The 23,348-nt window shown below is 40.2% G+C and overlaps 2 long non-coding RNA genes across 2 annotated transcripts in view; one reads left to right on the plus strand and one right to left on the minus strand.

Moving 5' to 3' along the window:
- The window catches only part of LOC308096699, a 169,024-nt gene that overhangs the window by 139,405 nt on the left and 6,271 nt on the right, over nucleotides 1-23,348 (minus strand). The gene's annotated exons all lie outside the window — the stretch shown is intronic.
- On the plus strand, nucleotides 405-3,913 carry LOC308097548. The gene is made up of 9 exons (XR_013934224.1): nucleotides 405-519; nucleotides 859-895; nucleotides 1,141-1,171; nucleotides 2,032-2,094; nucleotides 2,314-2,362; nucleotides 2,559-2,605; nucleotides 2,735-2,785; nucleotides 3,108-3,183; nucleotides 3,281-3,913. It is a non-coding gene; the product is annotated as an uncharacterized lncRNA (long non-coding RNA).

The following is a 23,348-nucleotide window of genomic DNA, read 5'->3' on the forward strand; positions in this document are numbered from 1 at the left end:
TTTGAACCATGACATTTACTTAATTTTTTTATCATGTTGTTTGAAAACTTTGATTAAAAAAACAACTGAAGCTGCACAACTGATCTCCAAATATTGGACTAAAATAATTTGAATAGCCATTTATCAATATACAGTATAGTTTAAATTTAGCCTAGATTTAGACGTTTAAATCAAAACCATATATCAACGTCTACATTTAGACCCGTTTTAAACCATGACATTTACTTATTTTTTTATTTTTTTAATAGTTCGGCTTGCTTATTTCTCTCATGAGACTTGGCAACGCTAGTTTGACAACAACAGTAAACCGCAGATTGGTTTCGGAGGTTGTTTTTTCTGATTTCTCTGACGAGACATGGCAACATTAGTGGGTCGTTGCAAGCACAATAATAACACAGTGTTCCAGCCAGCGCGGCCACGGCACGGACGACAACACTCAACTAGATACATTTCATGCGAGTTATCACGATTTTCATCACCATGAAGTTTAATTATTTAAATGGCAATACGACTATAGAGGTGAGTGTTCTTTCCTTATTGATTTTAAAACGTTTCTTAAGCCGCTTGCAAGCTTATAACTACTAAAGTTAGCTGCTAGCTGCTGCAGCTAGCTAGCTAAGCTGCTAGTTGCAGCTAACTAAAGCTAGCAGCTAACTTGCAGTCCGTGAAAAACGTCGATTTACAAGCTCAACGCTTTGCATCTGCATCACGGTGTGAGCTTGTACATCCACTACTTTACTGCAATGAGTAAAACCACGGAACATAAATTGTGTATAATCTTTTATTTTGTTCCAATTGGAGTGAACCTTGTTGAATATGGTACAGTGTAATAAATTATTGCTCTTAAACAATTTGCAGGCTAACATGTACCAACATGTTGAAGGTGTCGTGAAAGGTAGGCCTAATATTTAGTTGATTTATCATTTTTAACTATTTTTAATTGGAATAAAGTGACTGTCCATGTATGTATAGATCTCTTCTGTTTAAAGTGACACCAAAACCACCAAATTAATTTCAGGGAATGTGTAGACCACTTCTGTCACTACTTGTGATATCCAATGTTAATGCTATCACCTCTTGTGAGGACTACATGTGAAATATTAGGCCATACAACTGTCTGTTTTGTCAATCTTGTTTCAGGAACACAAATGGCAAAGGGTGATGGAAAGATGTGAGTTTGGCTATATTATGTAACCACGCTGTCATGTCCTGTGGTGGATGTTGTGCCAATGTTTAGATAGTTATACAACTAAACTCTACAGATTGTTTTTAAACTATACACACTGCCCACATAATACCACGTTGACAGCCCCTATCCACACCTCAACACCAGGTCATACTTGCAATAGGCTGTAAACACCACAAAGGTGTTTAAAACAAACATGTTATGTCTCCTTGGTAGTTCAGCAAAATTGTACATTTGAATTAAACTGCTATTATAGTATCCAGGAGCCTCTTGTATCACATATGTTGAGATGTAGCAAATTCCTACAGACTTGGCTCATGCTAATCAGTAACAATCAGAATGGAGCTCTTTATACTTTGTATTGGCCACTTGTACATTCAATTGAATGACATGACTACAAACTTTAATGTCTTATATCCTGTAGAAATGCATGTTTGTAATAATCTCAACACTAGTTAAGAGTCATTCCAGTGTTGTTGGACTCTTTACTCACCTATGACACACTTTAATTTGAATGGAGGAGGTCAACAAGGGAAAGGAAGTTCAAAAAGACATCACCATTATGTCAACAGGGTGATGTTGCAGTAATTGTCAGGGCTAAAAAAATATATTTCATTTTCAAGCTGTACAGTGTACACTCTAGATTACATAACCTATGCTATTGATACTCCCAATCTTAGAATTAATTAATTTGTTTATATGTTCATTGCAGAAGCCATTTAGATTTTGTTTTGGCCAGGCTACGGAGGAACAGTGCTGTTGTGGATCCATTTACAGTGGAGTCAGTACTGCTATATGGGGCTGAGACAAGCTGTGAAATTAATAATGACATTGTTTTCAAACAGATCACAGCAATACACTGCTTGCTCAAGCTGCCCTGAATGGACTGAGGACACAGAGATCACAAGGTATGTGTAGATGGCAAAGTGGAGATATTTGGAGATGACATTGAAAACATTGTTGAATATGTAATTTCATTGTCTTCCACCCCTAATAGTAAATTGTGGCTTCAGTCCGGTGCAAGCAAGAGTCAGGACTACACAATGTAGAATTTGATTTGCTATAGCTGAGCACAATAGTGATGGTGTAATTATGACATGTAATTTACTTTGTTTTCTCCTCAACAGTGTAACAAAGGCGTATGCCAAAGCAGTGCCAGGACTACACAACCACAAGGTACAATTTTATTTGAGTTTTGCAGTGATATAAATGGTGAGTTTGTAAGTGAGATGAGTAACTACCCCCACCAAACAGAATCTTAGCCTTACTCCAAGATGAAATGGAGCAAGGACTACCTACACAAGTTAGATTTTAAGTCTAGGAGTGATCATAACGGTGACTATGTCTAATTTATTTCCTTTACCCCCAACAGTGAATCGAAGCCTTACTCCAGCCCCAATGAAGAAATAACACCACAAGGTAAATTTAAAATTGACTGTAGCAGTGAGCAAAATGGGTTGCAATGGTGCAAGTAAGATGTTTAATTTCCTTTTCTCCCCCCAACAGTAAGTAGCAAGTATGACATGTAATTGCCTTGTCTTTCACCAGCAGGAAATCTTATCAGAACTCCGAGGAGAAACAGTCACAGGATTTCAAAAGGTACCTTTGGATAAACTTTGGAAGTCATCTTACTGTGGCAAAGATTTAATTGGGGAGAGATGATGATGATGTTGAACTTGTAAAACAAGTAATGTTGTTTATTAAGATCTGCACCAGCCAAAGTATAGCCTCACATCCTAAATTACAGGCAGACTGTCACAAGGTTTGTTTATTTCAGTTTCCCATGTCGGAGAAAAGTAAGAATGGAAGTATTATTTATCACTTTCCACTGTGTTAGTGTATTATTTCTGTTTCATATCAACATTATTGTTGGCAGAGTATGCCTATTGACAATTTAGCTTCACGTTTTTTTTTGTTTCAGACTGGTGCCTAGCATGGTGCCGGACAGCAGGAGAGAGCTTTCAAAAGCACTACCTTCTATCTTTCTGTCATCAATGGTAAAAATAACTTTGTCAGTGCTAGCTATTTGTTGATTGCTTATTCATGTTGTACACCGGTGTGTATGAGAGTTATTTGTCATTGTTTTGACTGCAGAAGCCGTTCAGAAGACATTCAGAGAGAACCTGGTCAGACCACTTCAAGCAGGCGCCTGGTAGAAGTGGTGGAGGGGGATACAAGAAGAGGGCAACGCCTTGAAGCAAATCCAATGTTATTATTTGGTCAAAACATTTTGTTAAAACTTGTATTTTCTTGTTGTTTAACGCATTAAGACAGGGAAAGCATCTGTGTCACTTAAGATTTCTTTGGCTATTCAAAAAATAGCAGATATACAAGCTCATAGCGCGGAACTCGGTGCCGCGCTAAGAGCTTGTAGATCTGCTATTTTTTGAAGATTAAAAAAAAGTGTAAATCTTTGAATAAATATATATATATATATACATTTATAACTCAAGTCTAGGCAAAGCAAAGATTTGACGTAAAAACATACATTCAAAGATTTGCAAAAATGTTCAAGATTGTTAAAACAAAAATATAGCAGATCTACTAGCGCCGAGTGCCGTGCTATGAGCTTGTAGATCTGCTATTTTTGAATAGCTCAAGTATAAGATGTGTTAAAGCAGAGGTCTTCAACAGAGGGTCCGGGACCCCTAGGGGGTCCTCAGAGTTACTACAGGGGGTCCGCCAAATCTTTGTGTGATATGATATCTATTACATTAACCACTTGAACCCTAGCATCCTTTTTCTGAAGAGAGCTTTAGCCAAAAATAGCAGATCTACAAGCTCACAACGCCTTGCGCTGCGAGGCGTTGTGAGCTTGTAGATCTGCTATTTTTGGCAAAGAGGTTTGGTGTAGAGGGGGAAAAAAAGATGAATCTACAACACAATGTTATAGATATGGGGGTCCCTGCTTCATCTCTCTCTCAGCTAGGGGGTCCTTGGCCTGAAAACGTTGAAGACCCCTGTGTTAAAGTGTTTAAAATCTAACATGACAGGTCTTAATGGCTTAAAGCATTAAGAGGCGCAGAAATTAAAGAACGATTGTACAAGCTTTGGTATGTTTTTTTTTTTGTTGAAATATGTATTGTGATTGAAATTACAGTTGATTGATTGATTTGATTGAAATTTTTATTAGGCAAAAGAATGTAAAACAACACAGTTACATTTATAATGCTTTTGTCTAAAAGGTCCGGCCAAAAAAGTCCTTGCGGACTTGTTTCCGTTGGGGTCCTTGAGTTAATTTCATAGACATATATAGTAGCAACCAAACAGTTCAAAAATCAACATGAAAATACAGATAATACAGAAAAAGTACCACTATGTACAAAAAAAGCATTTAAAAATATATGTACAAAAAGAAGGGGGGGGGGGAAGCATGGAAAAATAAAAAATTATATACAAAAAAAGCATGAGGAAATACAAAATATGTACAAAATGAGGAGGGGGGGGGGTCGTCTGTCTACAGGGAAACTGGTACTAGCTCCTCTTTCGGCCTCCAGAAAGATGGGTTTTTAGGGCTGTTTTGAATGAGCCCAGCGAACTGCATTTTTTGAGGGATGGGGTTAGACTATTCCATTCCTTGGTGGCTGTGCTATAGAAGGAGAATTTGCCCATGTTTGTTTTATGGGTGGGTGGTACCAGATTGTTGTTTACGCTCCCTCTAGTTTCGTGGCTGTGGGTGTCACTAACTTTTTCGAGGTATTTATACAGATATGCGGGTATAGGGGGCATATCGGGCAAATCTGCATTTACAATTTTGAAGACCAGACCCATTTTTAGTTGTTTAACCCTGTCTTCCACCCTGAGCCAGCCTAGGCTGGCAAAGTGAATGGGAGAGAGGTGGGTCATGGGCCCCAGTCCGAGAAGTAGTCGGATCAGTTTGTTTTGGGAGGTTTGAAGCTTAGTCTGCAGTGACACTGAGGTGTTGGAGTACCAAGAGGAGCTAGCATAGTCAAAAAGGGGCTGAATCAGGGCCCCTGAGAGGGTCCTGAGGGCCTGAGGGTTGACAAAAGAGGAAACTCTGCCCATAAATCTGGTTCTCTGGTTTACTCCTTTGACCACCTTTGTTGCCATGCTTTCACCTGACAGGTATTTGTCCAGAATACATCCCAAATAGGTAATCTCTTCTTTGCTAGTGATGATTGTGTCATCGACTTTGACCTTGAAGTCATTTACCTTCATTTTACTGAGGGAATGTTTTGTCCCAAATAGGATGGATTCAGTTTTCCCAAGGTGTAGAGACAGTTTGTTATCGGTAAGCCAGGTACGGATTTTTGAGAGTTCAGAGCTGAGAGCTTCCTCAACTTGCAACTTGTCCTCACCCGAGATCAGGAGTGCCGAGTCATCAGCGAACAGGAACAGTTTGCAGTTACAGGCAGCATTCATGTCGTTAATGTATAGAAGGAACAGTAACGGCCCTAGAATGCTGCCTTGAGGAACCCCGCAGCTCACCGGGAGGGATGAAGGATAGTTATGTTCAGAGTAGATCAATGTTAACATTAAGAAACATGATTTCATCCAGTGGTACAATAAAGAGTAGCATGACATTAGTGTCACACTGCAACCTATTTAAAAGATCCAGAAAGATAACAACATAATGTTAACAAATTATCAGAACATCATGGGACTACACTACTACCAAGGTAAGCAAAACAGGTCAAATTTGGTCCATCAGGTAGTTTTTGTAGAGAACCTGAATCTGCATTAAAATTGAGGCATTTAAATCCATTAATATAGGTTTCGTGTGAATAATTTGATAGATCTTAAAGGTGTATATTGCCTACAAGTTTAGATGTTATTTAAACATATGATTTAATTATAAGTATCCTTATTAAATAGACGTTTACATGACGTCTAAACAACGTTCATAGTCTATAATAGGGTTTAACCCACTGAGCGTCTATTAGACGTCTAAATAACGTCTAGGCTAAATCCGGTTTATGAGTGGTCTAAAAATGAAAGTTTTTTCGACGTCTAGGCTAAGCCTAGACGTTCTTTCAACGTCATTTGAACGGTTATATATTTATATCTAGACGTCCAAACGACGTTGAAATAACGTCTAGGCTAGGTTTAGACGTTGAAAAAACTTTCAATTCTAGACCACTCATAAACCGGATTTAGCCTAGACGGCTAGGTGACGTTTAGACGTCATTTAAACGTCTAATAGCCCGAAAAATGCTCAGTGGGATAGTGTAGACAATGTGTGTACAATGTTATCTGGAAGAAAGCTTTTACACAAATATATGTGGACTGTCAATACTAATGGTGAAAAAAGGCATTTGTGTATTGTAATGTCATTTTCAACAACCCAAAAAGTACAATGTCTTTGGAATGTAGTAGAGTTAAAGCCATACAAAAAACCAAATGGTATATTATAGTACCGTTTCCAAGATCTGCAGCACAAGTGAGACCCAGAGGTAATTTTCTTATTACTGTACATTAGACTGTTAAGCACTATACATTATGACTTCATGAGACCCAGGTGTGATGGCAGTAGTGATATGACATATCAAGGCTAGATAGTGAAGATGAGGACCACGACAGCAATATGGAAGAGACCTACCAAATCACAGGTTCTTTACAAAGCTACATTGAGAATGCTGAGAAGAATATTGTCGTATATTATGAGGCATAAACTGCAGGTTAGCAGGCTTGTAGTTGTTATAAGAAGTGGAGGAGAAGAGACAGACAGAGACAGACGTCAGGGTTTCCAGGTTCCTTCAGTGGTTTATTCAGCATCAAACAAACAGCATACAGAGGAGCAGCCAGGAGCAGAGCCCCTGTCCACCCCCCAGCCTGACGGCTTGTGAGAGTGTTCCTAAAGTCACATTACAGTTTACTTTTATGCCCTGTATTTCACATTTACATTTAGAACACAGACTGTGGGGTGGGGGAGAGCCCCCACCACCTGTTGATTAACTTCTTTGAACATTAGGTGACATGATTTGCAAGTGCATGGAGGAAGGGAGTGGAGACCTTTTGTCTCCCCAATTGGGAATGCTAATTCCACCCCCACCTGGCTAGGCCCATCAGCCACCTCTGAATAAGCTCTCCTGTGTACAGGCCAAAGTGGACTTGTGATCCCAGTACTGCTAACATATGGTTTTAGATTTGTACATTATGTTATGAGGGTTTTACTTTAGTATCATTTCTTAATATGTTTTAAATTGCACACTGTTCAGATACCACACAACTATTCCCCCCACGGAAGAATTTAACTTCTTCCGCAACCAGGTATATTAAATAGAACAGTTTGCAAGAGAAAACACCAAAAAACAACATCCTGCTACACCCCCCAAGACCAATCAATGGCTGAAACCTAAACAAAGAACATTTAGGAAGAATTAACATCAAACATCACATCAGACAAAACAACTTAGATACAAGCATCAAAATTACATAATGGTCATACAGTGATTTACCTTAAATTTCAAAATAAAATAGACAAACTGCTTCACAAAATCAAGCAAGAATATCAGTATTTAGTAACGGATCGGCTAACATTGGACGCGTGCGTCATGGATCACATGACTTTCGACTGACACCAAAGGCAAAGACTGAAACCATTTAAAAATAAAACAAGCTTAAAATATAAAACAACTCAGAAAACCTTATTCACAGAAAATACATCAATACGGTGCTGAACTTTCTCTTTATACCACTTCTTCAATTCATCATAACCATGTCTCGAAAATAAAAACACCAGTCAAAATGCATTCTCATTCAATAGTGCGCAGGTCTCTGTTTACTTTAAACTCTCACACTAAAGATAACCCTTCCCTCTACCAATGTCCCCCCACGCCGAGTCACCAAACTTGTAACCAAAGATAGAACCTTTCGAGTACTCCTATTAACTACACATGCTAACTACCAACGGAGGTGCCGACATTGAACAGAAGAAAGTGTTTCTTCAATGAAATAGACCAGAGAGTGTAACAACTAAATCCTCACATCACACTTTTACGCACGGCAACAAAAATAACGCTCCGTGGTTCAAATCACTTTATCACTAAAATACAACCTCTTGTCCCGAATGTTCAGTGTTCCATCCAAAAATGCTGCTTTCGTCGCCTCTATTTCAATGTCCACGCACGTCAACAGAATAGCTGAGCGCAGTTCCAGGTGATATCATTGTTCCAGCCAAAAAGATAGCCGCTCTTCTCACCACCTCCCCCCACGGACAACTTCGACAGAAAGTTTTCCGCTCCGCCGTCTCCACAGCCAGGCGCTCCGCAGAGAAGAGTAGTTAGTTGAGTAGCCATCCGAGATCCGGTCACGAGCGGCCGCGCAGTCATCACAACGTCGCCGTCGCAAGGCATTCATCGTAGGTCGCCCTGAAGTCTCCATGGTCTGCTCCGCGGCGGTCCTCCTCGCCGTAGGAAGACATCCACGGACCCGATCCTCCTCACAGGCCCGCATCACGGCCACCTCAAAATACACAGGTTCTTCTCTAAAGCGCCTCCGAAATGGAAAGCAACAATAGCCGCTGGTTCGCCAAATGTCGTATATTATGAGGCATAAACTGCAGGTTAGCAGGCTTGTAGTTGTTATAAGAAGTGGAGGAGAAGAGACAGACAGAGACAGACGTCAGGGTTTCCAGGTTCCTTCAGTGGTTTATTCAGCATCAAACAAACAGCATACAGAGGAGCAGCCAGGAGCAGAGCCCCTGTCCACCCCCCAGCCTGACGGCTTGTGAGAGTGTTCCTAAAGTCACATTACAGTTTACTTTTATGCCCTGTATTTCACATTTACATTTAGAACACAGACTGTGGGGTGGGGGAGAGCCCCCACCACCTGTTGATTAACTTCTTTGAACATTAGGTGACATGATTTGCAAGTGCATGGAGGAAGGGAGTGGAGACCTTTTGTCTCCCCAATTGGGAATGCTAATTCCACCCCCACCTGGCTAGGCCCATCAGCCACCTCTGAATAAGCTCTCCTGTGTACAGGCCAAAGTGGACTTGTGATCCCAGTACTGCTAACATATGGTTTTAGATTTGTACATTATGTTATGAGGGTTTTACTTTAGTATCATTTCTTAATATGTTTTAAATTGCACACTGTTCAGATACCACAATATCCATCAACGTTATTTGTGTAGACTGGGGGCCCATTAAAAACACTACATGTTAACACATTTGGCAATTCATAAATTACCGTTGCTCAGTGATCACAATTAAGAATAATTGTGCTGGCTGCATTTTTTATGATGTCACTTTATAAATACGCCTCTTGATCCTGCACTCATGTCAGTGTTGTAACCACAAGTACCTGGTGTCTGTATTTTGGGGCAAACAGTCAACTAAACTTAATATATTTCATAGACTTGTTTGACAGCACTATCATCTGATGAGTAAATTAATGTTATTTTTTAGTTTGTTGACTTCTCTATTGTTAGATTGATGGTCGTACCATTGGCTCTGTACTTGGTGTTCTCCGTTTTTACCTCTACACCAAAAGTTTTTGCCAAAAATAGCCGTTCTACAAGCTCACAACGCCTTGCAGTGCGAGGCATTGTGAGCTTGTAGATCAGCTATTTTTGGCAAATATTTCCCTCAGAAGAGATACTATGGTTCAAGTGGTTAATGTAAAAAAAAGTTCTAATCAAAAATATTTGGACCCCCCCCCCCCCCCCCCCTGTTGAAGACCTCTACATCATACAAGGGTATGTACAAGCTCACAGGTTTTAAATGCAGCAAAATGATTGTTTCAGTACAATCAGTAATGCTTTTATCATAGCCACAGTGTTTCACATTACATATTTATGTTAACTAGATCTCTATTCTGTATAGGGCTTTTGAGTAACCAGCAAACTGCATTTCCAGTTAAGGATACCAATTTCATGAAAAACAAGTTAAATTATATGAAATTGGCAACCCACCTGAAAACGTAATGTCTGTTTATTAAAGCGCTGTAAAGATGGGGAGACCACTGTTAAAACACTAGCAATGATTACCATCTGAATATATATATATATAAAAAATAAACAACTTTGTTCAAACCAAAAACTATTATTTGTACTTTATTTAAGTGGTTAACTGCTGCACTGTAGCATTGTAGATGTCAAGTGAATCCAATAAGTCAACATTGGGGTTGGGTAATCTGGCAATGTCCTCTGCAGTAAGAGGTCGCTGCAGCTGCACTTCTGGGACTCGAAGTAGTTCTCCAGAACCTCCACGGTCATCGTGGCCATATGGTCCAGTCCAATCAATTCCATAATCTGCCTCCACCTTGTAAGACAATTAGAATGCAAAGTTTATTCAACTTTTGTCGTTTCAGCAGACTGGATACTTAAGTAGCTCTAATATTCGGGCTGTGGCAACTTTTAACTGTTTCAGAATGTTTAGTTGGGCCTTTCTGTGTGCGAGTGCACTCCACTTAACCGGACAACATGTACATTTCTAAAGGGGAATTCCACAAAACATTTGTGTTTTGTGTGCCACTCTATGGCTGGTCAAAGGCATATCTGCAGACATTTAGCATTGGTGGCCTTTCCCTTCAAGTTGAAATGGCATTAAATGTTGTAGGAGTAGCATGACCAATAAACAGTGAAAGCGTATTCAAAGACAACACGGTCGGTTGCCAATATGCCCTTAAGCTGCAATTCAAAATAGTGGTTCCTAAAACAATGTAACAACCAACAGTTGTCATACCTGATCCGAGTCTTCAAGGTTTCTGAATCGTGTCCAAAGTCTGTATGGAGACTGGCTACCTTCTGTTCTCAAGCCGTGATGGTTCCAGGCCTCCATAAAGAAGTCCAGTTGTCTCTGCAGTTGAGGCAGAAAAGTCCAATGGAGTGCAAAAAGATGTGCCTCGTCATCAGGATTCAACATCCCCTCTCTCTCAAGGTTACGGAAGAGAAGATGGAACACATCAAGGACTTGCATGTACACATCCCTCCATAGGCGCTCTATCCTACAATTTTGATAAAAAAAATAAAAGACAAGTGAATAATATTGAGTGACAGTACAAACAATTAAGCACTTTGGTCTGATTCCTTGGCAGTTATGAACGGTAGTCTGGGGTGGTTGGCTGACGTTTAAAATGGTAGGCCTTTAGAATGTTCTGAGTGGAATTTAATGTTCAATTATTGCTTTCTGAGGGAATGAGCACTTGTGGCTTCAGAACATGTCTGGCTGGTCTACCCTAGGAGTCCTTACTTAAAATGTAAAACTAGTATTATGTCTGGTATCAAGTTGATCAAAGCTACATTTTAAAAGTTTGAATGGTATGTCTCGCTTAAACAGTGTAGAAGGATTGTACCCAAAAGTTGTTTTCAAGGAACCACATTTAATTGGAGAACAATAAGCTTTGTCTCATGTGCTCTAAATGAAAATAGAAGCCAGCATAGTTTTCTTAACAACATAAACCTCTATACTTAATAGGGTAATACTTAGTTGACCGGGGTCGGCTATGTGTACTTTTTCCGGTCTTTTTTCCGTCAACTAAATATCTTTTAGCCGAAAAAAAATCAATACAACATTACAAGTTCACAACGAATCTACAATTTTCAGAGAATGTTCCTCCCAGAATAGCGGTGCTAGTGTTCAAGTGGTTAAAACACAGTACTATGAAAAGCATACCGTTGGTTATGGACACTCCTTCCTGTAATGTGCGAGTTCCGGTTCGGACCCCGGTTTTCCACCATGAAATGGGCGACGTCAACGTTCTCACCACCCTTGTCCGAGCGTACACGAGACGGCAAACCAAATGTGTTGACTGCACCAAGGAAACTCTGCAGTACCGTAGAGGCTCGGTTGTTCGTAGCAGCAGACAGAAAAACAATCAAACGACTGAAGCCGTCTATTCCACCATGAACCACAAATCTCCAGCTATTAATAAGAAGGAGAAAAGGACAGAGTACATTACAGATTAGAACTACATTTGACTGACTATTTTCTAATCACAATTACTAGGATATACCAATCTAGTTTATCATTCACAAAGCTTTAAAACAATCTGACTCTCTTAAGGGGGATGACATCCCACACTAAAATGTAAAAGACATTAGAACTTTGAAAAGTATTCATACTAATAGAAAACTGGGTGTTTAACATACTGTAGTGTACTGTAGTGTAGAAAGAAAGGGAGGTTACAATATGCCTACTTTGAAAGAATACTCAGATAATGTAATACATGTATTGAGGCATGTAAAAATACTGGAAGAAAATACCGGATTAATTTATGGTTTCCATCAATGTGCCACATTGCATTAGGTGCTGGAACAGAATATTGCCTGCGTCTCAGAGTGCGGTTGGCTATGGCTCGCAATTCCGTCCCATCTGGGTCCACTCTTCTTAACGAATCGCGCACTCTTGGAACTACGCGGGGGGGAGAAAAGAAATGCTCACCAAACATGACAAACATGCACCAATAAAAGGTGCAGTAAGTAATGTTTTTTCTTAAAGTAAGTGTAGTAAGTGTTACATTTCTCTATATTGTAATCATTGATATAGTATGGAGTGTTTGTTCAGTAAAGGCGGTTTCTCAGTTTCCTTTAGTGAACAGACAATACCTGTTGTGTTATTTCATCCAATGAGGAGAGGGAACTCATACATGTTATAGTATAAACAAGTGAAATTGGAAGTGATGAAACCAAACAATGAGTGGACTAATTGGAACCACAACACTATACAAATGTATGCTTATAAATGAGTTCTCTCTCCTGGTTGGATTAAATTGGTGTCCCACCTGCAAGTGTATTTTATGTTCATTAAAGAGCTGAAGAGACCAGTTACTGAATAAACACTACATCAATGATTACTATAACAAAATAGAACCCCAAGTAATCGAAATATTACTTTATATACTGCATTTGTACACACACACACACACACACACACACACACACACACACACACACTTACTTTGCACTCGCAGGCCTCTGGCACGCAAGAATGCTCCCATCATTCTGTATCCGGTGTTAGGGTGAGCTATATGAATGTCAGCTATAACTTCATCTAGCTCGACGTCACTCATTTCAGAGTATGTGTCAGATACTCTGTAAAAAAAGAATACATACATATCAATACATACATGCATTAATAATACATACATACATGTAGTGTTTATGTTTGTAACAGGTGGTACGCAAGACGTTGAATGATTTTCAATCATTTTTTTCAAACAAAGTCTTGACTGAGACAAAGAGGATAATCCAAGCTGTCCGTACAGGTGCAATATTGGTTATTTTGTCGCCGTTTGATACAATCACATGGGGTGTCAAGAATGGAGGATAATAGATGCAGTGGTGTAAAGTAACTAAGTACATTTACTTAAGTACTGTACTTAAGTAAAATGTTGAGGCATTTGTACTTTACTAGTATTTCCAATTTCCAATACTTTTACTCCACTACATCTCAGAGGCAAATATTGTACTTTTACTCCACTACATTTACTTGAAAACTTTAGTTACTAGTTACTTTTCAGATATAAATTATGATATTATGAAACACACATTAACCACTTTAGCCCTATTTTATACCTAGGCTATTTGAAAATAGCAGATCTACAAGCGTTGTGAGCTTGTAGATCTGCTATTTTCAAATATTTAGTACTTTTACTTTTGGTACTTTAAGTACATTTTGATGCCAATACTTTTGTACTTTAACTCAAGTAAATTTTGAATTTACTTGTAACAGAGTATTTTGATATTGCAGTATTGGTACTTTTACTTAAGTAGAGAATTTGAGTACTTTTTCCACCACTGAATAGATGCATGTAGGATCTAAGTTGCTTGTGGCTACACATACAGTCGAGTAGTAGAATTTACCTCAATCCGTTGGTTTGCATTCTCCGATGGATGGTCCGGAGGCTTACGCCAAACAGCTCTGCTATCTCCTTCACTTTAAACCCTTGCAGTAAATACCTCTCGATCACTTCGAATGGGATGTAAATAGCTGGCCGTCCCCTTTCAATGACCGGAGCAGGCAACACATCAACAAGTTGATCACGGATAGCTAAGAGATTGGAGATAGCTACCTCGTTGATGTTCGTGTCTGTGACGGCAGAATATTCTGCCAAATTCTCTATTATTTGTTCAACTCGGTCATGAGCATTGGATTCAGAAATATTATTCTGTTCCACCAGATGAGCCAACTGCACTAAAGACTGCGCGACTCTTCCAAGGAACGCCATCTTCTCGCTGTCAAGGGTCAATGGGACTTCTTCAGCTGTCTTTATGTATGGGACTGGCACCTCAAAGAGGTACCGTCTCTAAAATATGGTGTCTTCACGGGCATACCGCCACCTACCGTACCGGGGTGGGTATGCCACCTTGCCACCGTTGGAGTGGAAGGATAATAAGATAAATAAAAACAGTCCGGCAGCCAAAGGGCCTTTTTTTTTAATGAAATTTGGTATATAGTATGACATTTGGTATATAGTTTTATATAGCCTAAATACATTCATGAAACCACCTGCTAACCGACTGTCAACATTGAGCAATTTCTTTATTAAAAAAAATACACTACTAGGATTTTTTTGAGTGAATGTAGTTTTAACTTTCTATTATTGAAATGTAATCCATAGGCCTAGTGTATGAAATATGAAATGTTTGCTAAAAATGTAATGTTGGGAAATGTGCATAATTAGAATATTAATAGCCAAAGATGTTCTCTCTAATGTACTAGCACCCATCCCAACAGCTATTTGATGACTATGGGGAAATGAGGATATGCAAGTCCAAAGTACATTTGAAGACAAGGGTTGAGGTGTCTTCGAGGAATGCTCACCAGATCGACTGTACTATTCTGGTTGGCTGTGCAATGGGTTGTCCCATGGCCAGCATCAAGTAAAACAAACCAAGCTCTTGTCAGTGACTATGTGGAGTCTTTCATGCAGTACCTGCAACACAAATTGAGAATTGGAAATGTTTATATTGTGTTTGATAGGTATAGCACTGTGTTCTGCTCGCAAGGCTAGAGGCGTGGGGCTACAGGGTGTTCCAACTGTCCTCCAACTCTCCACTCCCTGCTCACAACCAAGTTCTCAATATCCCAGAGAATAAGAAGCAACTTATTCAGATCATAGTAGAAGTTCTTGTGACTGAAGCCACAATTCCTGGAGGATACCAGAGCAGACTTGTTATAGTGGCCAGGACCCTACCCCCACTGAGATATCAGCAGGTGGCATCACTATATCAAGAGAGGATCTAAAGATCACCCATGAGGAGGCAGATGAAATAGTCGTGGCACAGGCTATGCAGCAACCGAGGAGGGAACGTGTGTTGGAGTTGTTGCTGATGACACCAATGTCTACATCAGGGGTCTTCAACGTTTTCAGGCCAAGGACCCCTTGGCTGAGAGAGAAAGCAGGGACCCGCATTATATATTGTATGAAGTATTTTTTATTTTCATAGATTTCATAGGCAGCTTCATAGACTTGTTTCACAGCACTATCATGTTGGATTCATGTTAATGTGTATTTCCAGACATTTAACCATGCTCTAAAAACAATACTTAGTAAACCTGACCTTTCACTCTGTACTTTCTGTACTTTCACTCTTTTTCCCCCTATACCGAACCACTTTGGCTAAAGTTCTCCTCAGAATATGGATGCTTGGTTGAAGTGGTTAATGTAAAAATCACAAAGATTTGGCAGACCCCCTGTAGTAACTCTGAGGACCCCCTAGGGGTCCCAGACCCCCTGTTGAAGACCTCTGGTCTACATTATGCAGCTTTGTCACTACTACAGCCTATCAATCACTTCACTGCACCATGACATTAATTCTGACACGCTAAGAAAGAGCCCCCATTGACTATGCCTTAAACTCACTGTTCAAGGTGCCAAGTGCAGCATAAGTTTGCTTGGGGATCTGACAGCAGCCATAGAAGCGGTCGTATCCCAATTAACAAAATGCATTTGTACGATGTTACCTCAATGACTGCCCCCAAAATGCAGATCCCACTGAGTATGGGTGAGAGAGGAATAAGGCAAATAAGTCTCTCCAACCAGTCACATTACCATTGACTCAATCTGGGAACCCTGAGCCAATGAGAAGGAAAAACAGCACCCTCTGCTGTTTGTACTATCTCACAGCAGAATCTGTTCTTGAGAGATTACCATTGACTAGATGTCGTATGTAGGAAAAAAGGGGGAGAAAAAGCATGAGTACTACATATGTTTTTTTCTACTACTACCTATATGCTGAATAAAAAATATTTTAAAAAAAACCTGGGAGTAAAACCAAGGCATTTGGTTGCACAGCCAGTCTGGCTCCGTTTTACAAATGTTAAGGGAGATCTGTCTGCAACACTGAGAAAACAAAGCCACTCAGTTCAATATTAATTTCATACTTGGCCTATGTATTACCTTTCAATAATAAAGTTGGTAGAAAACATTTGAGCACAGGAAAATTCAAGTAGTGTGTTTTTGTAATACGGTAACATACATATAACCCCTATACAAAGACATTTGTTCAATGCTGACAGCCGGTGGTTTCATGAATGTAGACATTTGGCCATAAAAGAAAACCATACCAAACTTCATACCCCACCTCAGGCCAGACTAACTTATTTGGCATTCTATCCGAATGAGCATACTTTAATGCATTTTCATGTCACAAATCCCTTTAACACCATTTCTCATATTCAATGTATTGTTTTTACCCTATATACTTCCCAGTGTGCCCAGAAGTCTGTACTAGACACTCCTTTTCTCTACATATCTCTGCCAAAAATAGCAGATCTACAAGCTCACGACATGTCACGATATGCACATTGCGAGCTTGTGGATTGGCTGTTTTTGATAACTACAGACCAGGTTTTTGTGGTTAAGAGGTGCATTTTTAAAAAGGGACATCAAAATTCAGACAGTGCATCTTTTATTTGTTTTTTTTACAAATATACACTCACAGTTTACCACATGTAAAGTGCATGATTGGTAATGTGGCGCAGAATGTAGCCAGTGCCAACACACACATTTTTTGTAAACAACAATTGCAGTGCAATTTAATTAACCGTAACCTAAGTCAGTGCAAACAGGTACGCAGGTACAAAGTGCAAACATTTTATAAAACCTAGGAAGGAACTTTTCCGAGGTCCAACCAGCTCCTTGGAGCCGACCCCACAGAATCCAAAGTGGACATGAGCTTCACCGCGACCAACGGTCAGCTGCCTCGGCCTTCCTCTACCTCTCCTCCCTCCCCACCCACTCGAGTTCTTTCCATGAGAATGATAGGAACAATGCCCTAGAGATCCACCCCACACTTTTTTTTTTTTTTTTTCCCCTTCCTTTTTTTTTTCAGACCATGCCAAACCAAAACTTGGTGCTTTCCACAGATGCCATCAAGTTTTTGGTGAACTCCTGGTAAGTGCAGGTGTTCAACGGCAGTCTGAGTGTAGTGGAGCAGGTTGAGGCCTTCGGCAATTCCGCTTTTGGGTCCACTTCGACGTAGAGGTAATCGCCTTGCTGGGGCAAGACAGTCCATGCTGTCCAAAACTCCAGCAGCTTTCTAAGGTCATCAGAAGAGCCTACAGAAACATGGTCATATTTCAGAAGTGGACTTTTAAAACCATTAGTGTATCACAAAACATGCATAAGTTTAGGTTTGCATTCATATTCTCCTCACCAGTCTCGATGTAGGTACGCAAAAAGCCTGTGACCCGGCACGTCTCCTCCACATTGCCATCCTCGTCGTCACTATCTGTCATTGGCCAGATAATCCGCTTCAACACCATCTAGAGAATAAAACATTTGAGAATAAAAGTAATGTAATTTGTTTAGAGAAGGGGGGGGAGCAGAAAGGGCAACTTTTATCATGCTAAAACGTTTAAAAAAGCCTTGATATGTCATACACAGCTGATGTTGACACCATCACACCTGGGTCACATGAAGTCTGAGATCCACATTGGAGCCACGCCGTTCCAATGTAGATCTCAGCGATATCCATATGATTGGATTTTTTAAGAATAATGTATAGTCAAATGTACAGTAATGAGAAAATTACCTCTGGGTATATCACTTTTGAGGCTGCTCTTGGAAAGAGGACCTCGGCCAGGGCGGGGCGCTCCTTTACCATCTCAAGTACTCCTGTGTCCTTCAGCCCCTTACGGAGTTGTTTGACCTGGGTTTTACGCCGTTCAATTACCTGGAGAAGTCAAGCAATTAAATTAGCCATTAGCTCTAAAATTAAACTATTTAGATTACAGTATCTAATCTCCATGTAATGCAAGTCCATGTTTTCAGCTTTTTTCAATGCAGAAAAATCCTTCACTGGACTAGAGACAGCCTCAGTGAAGATTGATGGGCGAGGGACAGGAGATGTTAGAATATTACATAAAGCTCCAGTGATGTCCTACCATCAGTGATGGACAAAGTATATACTCCGAAGTACATTTTCTTGTTAATATCAATGCATTGCTGTACAGCCCCAAAAAGCAATTGTGAGCTTGTAGATCAGCTATTTACCAATTCAAATGGAGTAATTCATAATGTTTTTGTAAGTTCGGGGCTCAGGAGTCGCTTCCTACAAATGTAGTAGAGTCAAGAGTGTGACATTTCTATTTGAAATGTAGCAGAGTGAAACAAAAAAAAGGAAAGTACAGAACTCAAGTAATGTAAAATTCAAGCCCAGATCCATTCACACGTACCGCATACTGCAGGATGTTGACTGCCAACCACCTCCTGTTCTCATTGTTGACGGCTGGGAAATACCATGCCACGCCGAGGCTGTCTACTTGGGACTTTTCCTCGGGGGTCAAATCCCTCTGACTCTCAAGCTGCAATTTAAAGAGCATAGTTGTATAACAGTTGTATTTTCTTGTACATCACAGTAAGTAAAAAAGTTAGCATAGTTTTAAATCATAAGAATCCTAGAGTTCTATTTCAATCATTTAAACATATGAAGTGTTTTGATTATTATTTTTACAGGAAGAATAACTTACTAGAGACACCACCTCCACAACATCTGTGTCAGGGCAGTCACAGAGATCCAAGGCATGGAAATTGTCTTTATCACCTTTAAAGACAGGGCAACAGAAATTGTAAATAAATCTGTAAATGCTAGAAATTCAGCAATTGAGCACAAACGGCACCTGTTTGTTATAATTTGGCAGTCTCATAAATAAATATTTATAAAATATTGGAAATCTGTGTTTTAATGGCCAACTCTGCCCCACCCTCTCAATTCCCATACTCAAGGATGCGATGTTAGCAATGGAAGAAGTCTTACTTACTCAAGCCCCATGTAAAAAGGGTTCAAGACTAAGCATTGAAAAAGTAGCTGGTTTTGAATGCAACACATTTACAATGTACACATGTAGGCCAATATTGTACACCAAGAAACTATGCACAGCTAGCAACTTCCTCCACTCGTGATGTCAATACTCCTTTTCCTGTACAGCTGCCCTATCAGTACGCTCATTTTTAATCATTTCCATATAATATGGGGAAAGTCATAGCTATGTCTATATATGAACTAGTATGTAAATATCTGAAGTGCTGTACCTTGGATGATCTGCAAAACTACTGGACTCAGGCCAGTGAAAGTAGGACCGCCATGCAGGAAGGAGTGCCCAAAGATGCGCCCAGCCACCCTGAAGAGGTCTCCTTCTTCAAGGACGCGAGATGTAGAAGGGATCTTGTGATCCTCTGCCCCGTTGAAAAGCCACGTTCCGCCTGTGTTGTCTAGGATTGATGGGAAAAGGGGGGACTGGGGTGATTCTTTCCTAAAATAATGTTAGCAAGTGTTGCTATAGAGTTCAAATTAGGTAATTTACATAATACATTTTGAAAACTCACCAAGATTCAGCTCGAAGCCGGTTTCTACTTTCTCCATCACTGTCTGAAAGAACTGTTTTTTTAGGCCATCACCAAACGCTGCTTCACCTGAAATAGAAAACATAATGGGTATTGATCCAGATTAAAGCAATGTGTATGATATCAGGGTGAAATGAATTTTAGTTCATACAATTTAAAAGGTCCCATATACACACGTTCAGAGGTGTCAGACAATCACACTCCTCTGTACGAGTGTCTCGTTGATTGTCTGTGACCTGTGTGTGGCTAATCACACCAACCAGACCAGGACATGATTCTGTGTTCACAGAATCATGTCCTGGTCGGGTCAGTGTGATTGCACAGCTGAAGCCAAAAATGAAAGACACTCTGACCTACTTACAGTGGAAAGCATTCAATGATATACCTACCATCCATTACAAGCGCAAATGGGCTTGCCCAGTCAATCCCTGGCCTTTTATAGAATGAGAGAATTTCCCGTTCTCTCTCCTCCTCACTGGACCTAATGTCCAGGCGTACCACCAACTCCCTGTTCCGTTGGGCCCCGTGGACTAAGTGCCTGCGGAAGAGGTATGCTGCCTTAAAGAGGTTTGGCTCAGTCTTCCACTCTGAAAAAAAGAGCCAATAAATAAGATCAAATACTTCTGTTAGCTTAAGCTTTTAACTTTTGCAAGACTGGAATTAAAATGTTATACATAGCACCCATTTATTTGCATAGCATATGTAGTCATGAACAAAAAAAAAGTGACATCTTCAAAGACACTTTAACTTTCTACTTGATGAGCTAACTTGGGTACCTTCATATCCTGAAGGCTGCTTTTCCCATGACATCGCTGAACGCTGGGTTCCTGCTGAGCTCCCCTCTGCCTCTGAAGTACCTGATGAACTCCCCTCTGCAGTTCCAGGTTGTATGGGCAAATACCTTAAAAATAAAAGAAATTACTGACTGTAATGTCAAAATAGGCCTATTTAAGTGAGCTTGTAGATCTGCCATTTCCACCACTTGGAAAAAGTTGTTCTACATGGAAACAATTGATGATATTCAAAATTTGTGATTAGGCAATTATGATATTATGTTACATTAGTGAGAGGCCTACCCTGAAGTTGAAGCCTGGTCTGGTCCTGTTGAAGCCGTTCCTGGTCCTGTTCCAGACGACGTTCCTTCCCCCGCATCAAAGTTGGATTTCCTTGGCATGTTAGAAATAGGAAAATATAGTTAATGCATTAAAAAGCAAAGCCATTGATTAACATCCCTCATCATTTTTATATATCTGTCAAAATAAGGCTTGTTGAGATCTTATTTCCATTGTGTGTTATGGCGGTGTAGCAGTGGATTATTGCAGAAAAATCGAAACATTAATTTAATAAAATGTCCAAGGCATCACCTGTCCTACAGTACCACAACATCATGTGTAACCTTGTGCGCAGTGATGTTTTAGGTTAATGTGATGTGAGACAATTTTTATAAATGGAAATTGCATATTAAGTCTTACTTTTCACAAATATCGACATGGTCCTCCATTTGGGACATCTCGATGATCTCTGCACAGTAGACGCACTCAACAAAGGGGCCACTTCCCTGTTGAGTCATTGGCTGATCGGGATGACTCTAGTAAAAGACCACAAATATGTTAATACACAGAAATTAACCGCAGTTTTCCCCTAGGTTTTACCTGAATTAATGTCACATGACTACATCTAGCAATACATTTCCTTGACAAAACTACATCTTAAGGGAAATTTCAGAGATTTTGAACCTAAAATTCCACTTTTTTGTTGTGAGATATACATATAGTGTAGGAGGAAATGCCATCTTATCTTCTGTGTATTTAGACATGAAATATGATGGAAGTGTATGCCTAATGACACCAAACACATCGTTTTGGGTTTACATTCCGTACATATTTAGGTTAAAACATTTGAAGTTTTCCTTTAACCACAAAGTTACCTCAAGGTCAATGTCCTTTTGTAGAGGCCTTATGTAGAGTACAGCTGCACCGACACCAAGCTCTTGGCGACACAGGTACACCGGTGTATATCCCTCCTGTGGACAGGGTATCAGATCCAAGGCCTTGGACCTCGTTGAACCTCGGCTCCGCAACAGCACAAAACCCCCACATTCCTTCAGTTGTGGGAAGTTGTGTTGAAGAGTGTCAGAGAACTCAGAAGAATGGCACTGTTTGTCTAAGGGAGTAAAAAAAATAAACACATCATGACTACACATTTTCACATCCCATAGGTATCAAGAGTTGATTCTCTGCCAGAAGCCCCCTCCCCCCGTTTATGGCATGCTTAGGGCAGTGGTTTTCAAAGTGGGTTCACAAGACCACCATGGGTCCTTGATGGCATTCCAGGGGTCCCCAGCAAAATGGATACAAGTTTAAACCATTATTTTTGGCTATATAGTCAAGTTGAGCTTGTAACATGTTCACAAATCATCCCTATGGTGGTGTCTGGCACAAAATCAATTGCATATAAATGTGTGAGTCCTTAACAAATATTTGAGAATCAAGGTTTCAGGGGGCTCAAATACTATTAGATTTTGGATTATTTGCAGTAGATTTTGTGTTTCTCATTAATGAGCTCAACATTACAATGCATTTATAATTTAGCAGACGTTCTTATACAGAGCAACTTACAATAAGCAAGGTAAACGGATACATTCATTTGCTCTGTAGCAGTGGGATTAGTTTAGACACAAAATAGTTTGACCAACCTGGGAACGTTATTTTCTTCTCTCCCAACCCTGCATTTTGCAGATCTTGTCTGACTGAACGAGAAGTAGGGACCTCACAGTCCTTCCTACCGGCCAGGCAGAAGAAGATATGTGTATATGTGAGCTTCTTCACTTTTTTGGGCACCGTGGCTGGTGGGATCATAGATGATCTACGCAATCCTCTGGCGGGACTCGCGTAAGGGGTAAACATCGCCCTCACCTCAGCTGGTGGTGATATGAACAAAAAGAAAAAAGGATAAAAGGTTAAGTGGCAATAACACAAACTATACACCGATATATTATAACCGTGGTTGCAGCAAGCAAGTGAATATTGATAAAGACCAGCTCTGCAAGCAAGCTGGTGAAACACAACCAAAATATACATATTTGTTTGTAGCATGGAAGCTAAAAGCTAACCCCTTACCGTGAGCTATGGTGCCGCGGCTGTGGCGGTCTGGAGCGGTCGGTCCACTGCTGATATTGGGTGAAGGTGGTGCTACTGCTGGCGGTGGTGTTGTGTCCACAGAATTGTGCCTATCCTGCTCCTCCAAAGCATCGGCGGCCTCCCTTAGCATCTGGTACATTGGCTTCGCCATTTTGTTGATCCTGTGTCTGCTTGCGAATGCGTTCCCCTCAGTGTCCTTGGCCGCTTCTGTTTACTTCTGCTTCTGCGCGCCTTTTTCTTTTAACCCAGCTGTGGATCCCGCGTAA

Source organism: Gymnoscopelus braueri (assembly GCF_963280865.1).
Source record: "Gymnoscopelus braueri genome assembly, chromosome: 12".
Classification (NCBI taxonomy): domain Eukaryota; kingdom Metazoa; phylum Chordata; class Actinopteri; order Myctophiformes; family Myctophidae; genus Gymnoscopelus; species Gymnoscopelus braueri.